The sequence below is a fragment of the Saccopteryx leptura genome, chromosome X (genome assembly GCF_036850995.1).
Source record: "Saccopteryx leptura isolate mSacLep1 chromosome X, mSacLep1_pri_phased_curated, whole genome shotgun sequence".
Lineage (NCBI taxonomy): Eukaryota > Metazoa > Chordata > Mammalia > Chiroptera > Emballonuridae > Saccopteryx > Saccopteryx leptura.
Window position 1 is genome coordinate 75,046,579 of NC_089516.1, and position 8,052 is coordinate 75,054,630.

At 37.2% G+C, this 8,052-nt stretch overlaps 1 pseudogene; it reads left to right on the top strand.

Moving 5' to 3' along the window:
- The first annotated feature begins 1,207 nt into the window (after nucleotides 1–1,207).
- On the top strand, nucleotides 1,208–5,986 carry LOC136386376 (52 kDa repressor of the inhibitor of the protein kinase-like; annotated as a pseudogene).
- The last annotated feature ends 2,066 nt before the right edge of the window (nucleotides 5,987–8,052 follow it).

Genomic DNA, 8,052 nt, shown 5'->3' on the forward strand with positions numbered 1-8,052 from the left:
GAAGAGTAAGAAGAATGGCTATACTTTAACCCATGAGAACATTAGACCAAGAGAGTACCCCTGTTAGTATAGTTTCTCCAGTGGGGGAAAAATTTCCAAAATAAACATCCACTCTTCTAGTGTTTCTGAATGCTTCTCAGGGAGCCCACTCAGAAGAAATCAGATCAAAAAGATAACTGAAGGAATCTGCAGGGCTTGAACACTGTGCATGAGATGGAGACAGAAAACGCCAGCCTATGAATAGCAACCAGTCATCAAATATCAGTACACGTCATTCTTTTTTTTTTTTTCTGAAGTTGGAAACTGGGAGGCAGTCAGACAGACTCCCGCATGCACCCAACCGGGATCCACCTGGCACGCCCATCAGGGGGCGATGCTCTACCCATCTGGGCATTGCTCTGTTGCAACCAGAGCCATTCTAGTGCCTGAGGCAGAGGCCACGGAGCTATCCTCAGTGCCTGGGCCAACTTTGCTCCAATGGAGCCTTGGCTGCGGGAGGGGAAGAGAGAGACAGAGAGCAAGGAGAGGGGGAGGGGTGGAGAAGCAGATGGGCGCTTCTCCTGTGTGCCCTGGCCGGGAATCGAACCCGGGACTCCTGCACGCCAGGCCAACACTCTACCACTGAGCCAACCGGCCAGGGCCTTCATTCTTTTTTTTAATGGTATAATATCAGAGATTCAAGCCAGCAGTTCGGTCGATTTGCAGTGCTGAATTAGTGGATTCATCTGGCCAGTGTTCTTGGTTGGCAGTCATACTTAATTTCTATCTCTAGCCAATGAGTTATTCCAGTTTTGAACTAGGTCTATGGTCTTGCTTGGGAAGAGAAACAAATTTTCAGCTTTACCCAAATGCTGAGTTTAACCTCCAGGCTCACCTAAACAGGAAGCCTGGCATGAGAACACAGGCAGCTGCAAAACTTATCATATGACCTAGGATAAGCATGAAGCCAAGCCAGCAGCCCTTCCCTACTACTAAGTGTAGTCTCTCATGAATCATAACCAGGAAGCTAGGAAAGTTATCCTGGGTAGTCATGGGCCACATTACAAGGTATTTCGTAGCTGTGTAGCCCAGTTGATAGCCCCATCTCACAGCAGCGTTCAGTCTAAGATCCTGCTTGACTGCTAAACAGAGCCTGTGGCTTTATCTAGGCCAGCAGTCCAACCAGCCACCCCACCCAAGTGTGGAATATAGACTGTGGCTACATCCAATGAGGGAGACAGGTAAGTGACCCAGACAATATGAAAAACAATCTGTAGTCCTACCCAAAGGCAGGCTACACCTAGAGGCATCTCTTATAACAAAGCGCAACCAGTACCCTTGCCTAATAGAACACAACCTGTGACCCTGCCCAACTTAGAAGTACAGTTTATGATGCTAAATAATAACATAGCATAGTTTGAGACCCTACTGAACCAGAAAAAATGCAAAGTCAACCCAATAGCTTTGTACAGTCTTAGAGTCCAACCAGTGGCCCAACATTTCCAGGGAACACAGCCTGGAATCTCACTTGAGCAGAGGTAACGACAGAGTCCAGTTAGTGGCCTTAACCTTAATGTAGAGCACAACCATTAGCCCTACCCAATCAGGAAATACACCAAGCTACCCTCCTTGAACAAGGAGCACAGCCAGCAGTCCCAACCAACTCTGGAGTATAGACAGCAACATTTCCTAGTTTAAGAGCATTGAAAAGGTTTTAGCCCTACTAGAGATTCATAAAGCAAACCCCTCTTTCCTATAAATACTACACACTTCCCCATCTAGACAACTAAAGTTAAGTAAATGGTTAAGGTTTTTTCTTGGCAAAACAAAGTTTTAACCAGTAGTGGGATTCAGCCAGTTTGCACTAGCTTGGCAGAACCAATACCTAATTTTTTGTTGAGTTCGGTGAACCGGTTGTTGAAATGGCACTTGCCATCAGAGCTCTCTCTAAGGAGGGTGCCTGTATAGCTCCCCAATGTGGAAATCACACACTGACATTCCTTACTCTTTTTTAATGTTCATGTGCACGCAGTGTTTTCTAAGCACCTGTAGTAATGTTCATTCCATCCATAAGTAAAAAAACATTGATGAAACTATGCTTTTAATATTTATTTATTCATTTCATAAAACTAATTATACCTTTGATGAAATACTACATTTTAATTACTTTGCATTGTTACTTCCATAAACAAATATATTGCATAAAGAGAAAAAGTGCCAAACAACTAGGGGGTGACAAACTGTCATTGGAAATATCTTAAATAACAGTTTTATTGTTTTTTGTCAAGTATTATTTAATATTTTTCATTGATATTTTAAAACTGTTTCTTATAACATAATCTAGTTTTGTGTACCTTTTTGTTGTTCTTATTTAAGTATTAAATGCATGAAATAATAAAATACTTTTTGCTATATTATTTCATTTTATACTTAAATCGGTCATTAAGGCAGAGAACTGGTTGTTAAATTATTTGAATCCCACCACTGGCTTTAACTCTGGAACAAGGGACTGTTCATTCAAGTGCACAGATATCAATGCAAGGAGAATCAAGTAAACATGAATCTATCAAGAGAAACCAATAATCCCAATAACTGATCCTAAAGAATGGAGATCTCCGAACAGTCTGACAAAAAATTAAGAATAACTTACAAAAAGTTCAGTAAAGCACAAGAACACAAACAGAAAACGAAATGAAATTATAAAAAGCAATGTATAAATAAAATGTTTTCAAAGAAAAATAAAAATCATTTAAAATATTATTTTTGAATATAATAACAGAGGAATTCAATAGAAGCTCCAATATTAGACTCAATCAAACAGAAAAAGGTAATGAAAAACAAGATGCCTTTGTTTTTCAGCAATTTATTGTTTAATATCCATATACTTGTAATTTTAAAAATATTCCTCTATAATTGATTTCTAGATTTATATTATTGTGTCAAGGAAAGATACTAGCAATGATTTCTACCTTCCTGAACTTGTTGAAACTATTTTGTGGCCTAGCATATAATCTATCCCATTAATATACTATGTGTTCTTCAGAGGGATATATATTATGTTGTAGATGGATAAGCTTTTTTAAAAATTATTTAGAATATTAAATTTAATGAGGTGACTTTGAAGGAGGCGATGAAAAACAGGATGAAGACATTTAACCTTTAACATTTGAAAGAAAGGATAACAAAGAATATATAAAATCTGTATTTGAAATTTTGATTTTTTTTGTGTGTATATGTGTGAGGCAGAGACAGAGAGAGGGACAGACAGACAGGAAGGAAGAGAGATGAGAAACATCAATTCTTCCTTGTGACACCTTAGTTGTTTATTGATTGCTCTCTCATATGTGCCTTGACCATGGGCCTTCAGCAGACTGAGTAACCCCTTACTCAAGCCAGCGACCTTGGGTCCAACCTGATGAGGTTTGCTCAAAACAAATGAGCCCGTGTTCAAACTGGCGACCTTGGTGTCTCGAACCTGGGTTCTCCACTTCCCAATCCGACGCTCTATCCTCTGAGCCACCACCTGGTTAGGCTGAAATTTTGATTCTTATGGGAAAACAAAACGTAACTATGGATGGACATGAAGCTGATGAAGTCTCATAAAGTCTCTTTACTCTTGATAACTTTCAAGAACTGCTGGAGTGCCAGGTAAATTCTGAAGAGAATGTACCTGGAAACGACAGGCAATAAAACATTTTTCTGTTAAAAAAATAGTAAACAGATGCTAAAAAATTGTGAAAGCTACTCTTTGGAAGAAAGCCTCAAGAAAGTGGGAGACTATCACTTATTTTCCACTATCAGTGACAATGCAGTGGAAATAGCAGGGGGAAAACACCTGTCCATATTGTTGAGGTTTGTTAAAGAATCTTAGAACCTGAGAGAAGAAATTGTGCATCTCCTGTCTTAAGAAACTGATTCTGAAATTTTGGCTATGAAATTTCAGTGAGGTATGGGGATTAAACCTGTCACATTTTGTCTATAGAATTTTCTTCCAAAATGAAAGTCATTGTCGCTAGATATTTATTTATTTATTTATTTATTGACTGATTGATTGTATTTTAGTTAGAAGCAGGGAGGCAGTCAGACAGACTCCCGCATGCACCCGACTGGGATCCATCGGCATACCCACCAGGGGATGATGCTCTGCCCATCTGGGGCATCACTTTGTTGTGGCTGGAACCATTCTAGCACCTGAGGTAGAGGCCATGGAGCTGTCCTCAGTGCTCGGGCCAACTTTGCTCCAATCAAGCCTTGGCTGCAGGAGGGGAAGAGAGAGACAGAGAGGAAGGAGAGGGGGAGGGGTGGAGAAGCAGATGGATGCTTCTCCTGTGTGCCTTGGCTAAGAATTGAACCCAGGACTTCCATAGTACAGGCCAATGCTCTACTGCTGAGCCAACTGGCCAGGGCTTGTTTCTAGACTTTTAGAGAAATGTCCTCAAGCTACCTACACACTCTACTGTTCCTGTGTCTTACATGTGAGGTTGGCAAAATTAATGCCTGTTATTGGCGTGTCTGTTGCATTAAGAACAACTGTGGAAGTTATTTCTTTTTTTCATCCATCACCATAAATTTTAGAGCTTGACAATGTAAGTTCTGTACTCTTTCAGAAGAATGAAGAAAGGGGTAAATAAATAAAGACCATTAGTCATTCTCAGTAGATATGCTGGCATGATGCTTTTGAAAATTTAGTGGATCCTCCCATAAGTATTTGTTTTATGTTTAGATTAGTGGTAATCAACCTGGTCTCTACTGCCCACTAGTGGGAGTTCCAGCTTTCATGTGGGTGGTAGTGGAGCAACCAAAGTATAAATAAAAAGATAGATTTAACTATAGTAAGTTGTTTTATAAAGATTTATCCTACCAAACTTAACGAAAATCCAACATAAAATACTTGGTAAGTAATTATTATTATATGCTTTAATTTGCTGTAACTCTGCTTTATAAATTTTATAAAGTAAAGTTACTTCCCTACTTTATAAATCACCATTACTGTGGAACCAGTGGGCGGTTAGAAAATTTTACTACTAACAGAGATACAAAAGTGAGTGGTAGGCATAAAAAGGTTGACTACCCCTGGTTTAGATGATATAGTGACACTACTATTAGGTGGAATAACTATATAGCTGGCTATGCTTTTTTACTCTGTAATGTCATAAAAGATTTTGATTTTATTATTACCACTATCATTCTTTAAAAAGTTTATCTTTTACAAGAGCCTTTGGAAAAAATCCCAAGGAACAAACCTCTGATGTCTTTTTTGCAGCCAGTAGCTTGACTGCAGTGATGCGTTCTCTAAATTAAGTGATGAAAAATATTGGAATTTATCATGCATTTTGGTTTGACGAAGCCACTCATTTGATGAGCAAGCTTGATATTCAAATGAAGTTCCTTGGGAAGTTCCACAGACTTCAACAATATAGTCTGAAATCTCAGCTGACCTTTGAAATTTACTGTAAAGAAGCACTAGGTATTACAACAATGGTACATGTTATTCAGGAACTAGGAACTAAAAGATATGTTCTCAGAAGAGCACATTAAAACTCACAAATGTTTATCTCTAATATTCTCGGTCAAGGGAAAGATCAAATTCAATACATCAGAAGAACAATATATTGACACGTAAAAATGCAACTTTATCCTGACATGCTCTTAACTGAACTTTGTTGTTGGATAATCAAGTGCAAACACAGAGGGAAAGATATAAAGCTTCCACCACTGTTTATGAAGCCCTCAACTTGCCAGGCAAAAATTCTTTTCTTAGTGTTTATGCATCACTGAAGATTCTATGTATTTTTCTTGAGATGACGGTTAAGAATAATGTTTTGAAAATGGGCAAAAGCATCTTAAAACAAACCCTAGGAACACTTTGTCAAACCAAAGGTCGAGCAACTTAGCTTTGCTTAACATAAATTTTGATATAAAACATTATTTAGATTGAATGATGTACATATGTGTCAAACTCTGTACAACTAAACCAGAGCTTCCTAAAGATAATTTTCATATTTGATATTTGAAAAAAAGTCTGTAAGAAATTTGAAAAATATTATGGAAATACTTTAATGTGTATATGGGCAACTTGATCACTGAATATTTGGACTTATAGGATTCCTATTGAGTACATTAACCATCGATAATCTGTCTGTTTAATGGCCCCTGTTTGAACTTTGGAGAGCTAACTGTTCCTTCAGAATATAGCATGGAAAGTGCCATGTTATGCATCTGCATAACTTCTGCTAATGGCACTTTGGAATTATTTTAGTTAAGTCATTTTAGACAGAATATCTATTATCACTGGGATCCAAGTATCAGGTATCAATTTTAAGATCTTCTTTTTTTCGGGGGCAGAGACTGAGAGAGTCAGAGAGAGGTACAGACAACAGGAAGGGAGAGAGATGAGAAACATCAATTCTTTGTTGCAGTTCCTTAATTGTTTATTGATTGATTTCTCATATGTGATTTGACTGGGGGGCTACAGCAGACCAAGTGACCCCTTGCTCGAGCCAGTGACCTTGGGCTCAAGCTGGTGAGCTTTGCTCAAATCAGATGAGCCCACACTCAAGCTGGCGACCTCGGGGTTTCGAACCTGGGTCCTCCACAACCCTGTTCAATGCTCTGTCCACTGCACCACCGCCTGGTCAGGCAAGTTATAAGATCTTTAAATAAATAAATTTTGAGAAGGTGTGGGAAGCAAGAATATATTTTATAAAATGTTACAATAGAGCTCAACATTAAAATTTTGCAGAAGTTTTAATTATGCTGTTAAAAATCTAAAATCTATAATGGATAGTTAAGGGAATTACCAGACAGTGAAAGAAACATGTGAGCTGCCAAACAAGGACTTCACTGTACATTTTGTTTTTGTTCAAGAATCTAAAAGGAAAAAAAAATTACAGTTAAGGAGTGAAAGGGAAAACATGTTGTTCCAAATATGTTGCTGTTTACACTCCCTTACTGAGCCTGCATTTTGCAGATAAATGTTGAAAATTTCTGTTTCATGGTCAAGACAGGATAAAAGTCCATGGGTAAAAACAATTGATTTATCTGTTTTAGTTTATCTTTTTTCCATCACTGTATCTACTACCTCATCTAAATTTATAGGCAAAACCTGGAAACCCATAAAATATAGTTTGCAGTTTAAGAATAATATAGAAAATATTATTGTTATTATGGTGAATAAAATCATTTATATATCACTTATTTCAATGTAAATTTATGTATTGCTTATTTCAATGTGATTTAAAAAAAGAAATAAGACGTGAAAAACACCCAAAATGAAAAGGACAAGGTAAGAAAATCACTGTTTGAAAATGAAATATGTAGGAAATCCTAAAGATTCCACCAAAAACCCATTAAAACTAATAAAACAATGCAGTAAAGTTAAAGGATAAAAATGAATACACACAAAATTGTTGTATTTTACACATTACTGATGAACTATTAGTGAAATTAAGAAAAGAATACCATTTATATTTTCATCAAAATAATAACAAACAGGAATAAATTTCTTTATTGTCTTTTTCAAATAATAATCCAACTTTTATTATATTTTTTGTATGACATTTGTATTATATTTTTATTTATTTTTTAATTTATTTTTTAACTTACTGTTTTGAGATGTTTCAAGTGTCCCACTCAATATAACACCTACACGCTGCATAGTGCCCACCATGTCCCATGCAAAGTGTTTTCACTCAAATTTTGCCCTCTTTGAACCACTCCCTACCTCTACCTCCCTTTCCCTCTTGCTATAACCACCCTGTTGTTTATGTTTGTGTATATGTGTTTTCTGGCTAATCCCTTCACCTTCTTTGATCCCATCCCTTAATCTCTCTTTCTTCTGACAGCTGTCCATTTGTTCCTTTTGACTCTGCCTCTATTTTTATTTTGTTTCTCACTTTATTGTGTTCATTAGATTCCACATATAAGTGAGATCATATAACATTTGACTTTCTCTGCCTGGCTTGTTTTACTTAGCATAATAATCTCCAGGTCCACACATGCTGTCACAAAGGTAAGATTTCCTTCTTTTTCATGAGTGTGTAGTATTCCATTCTGTATATGTAGCAAGGCTTT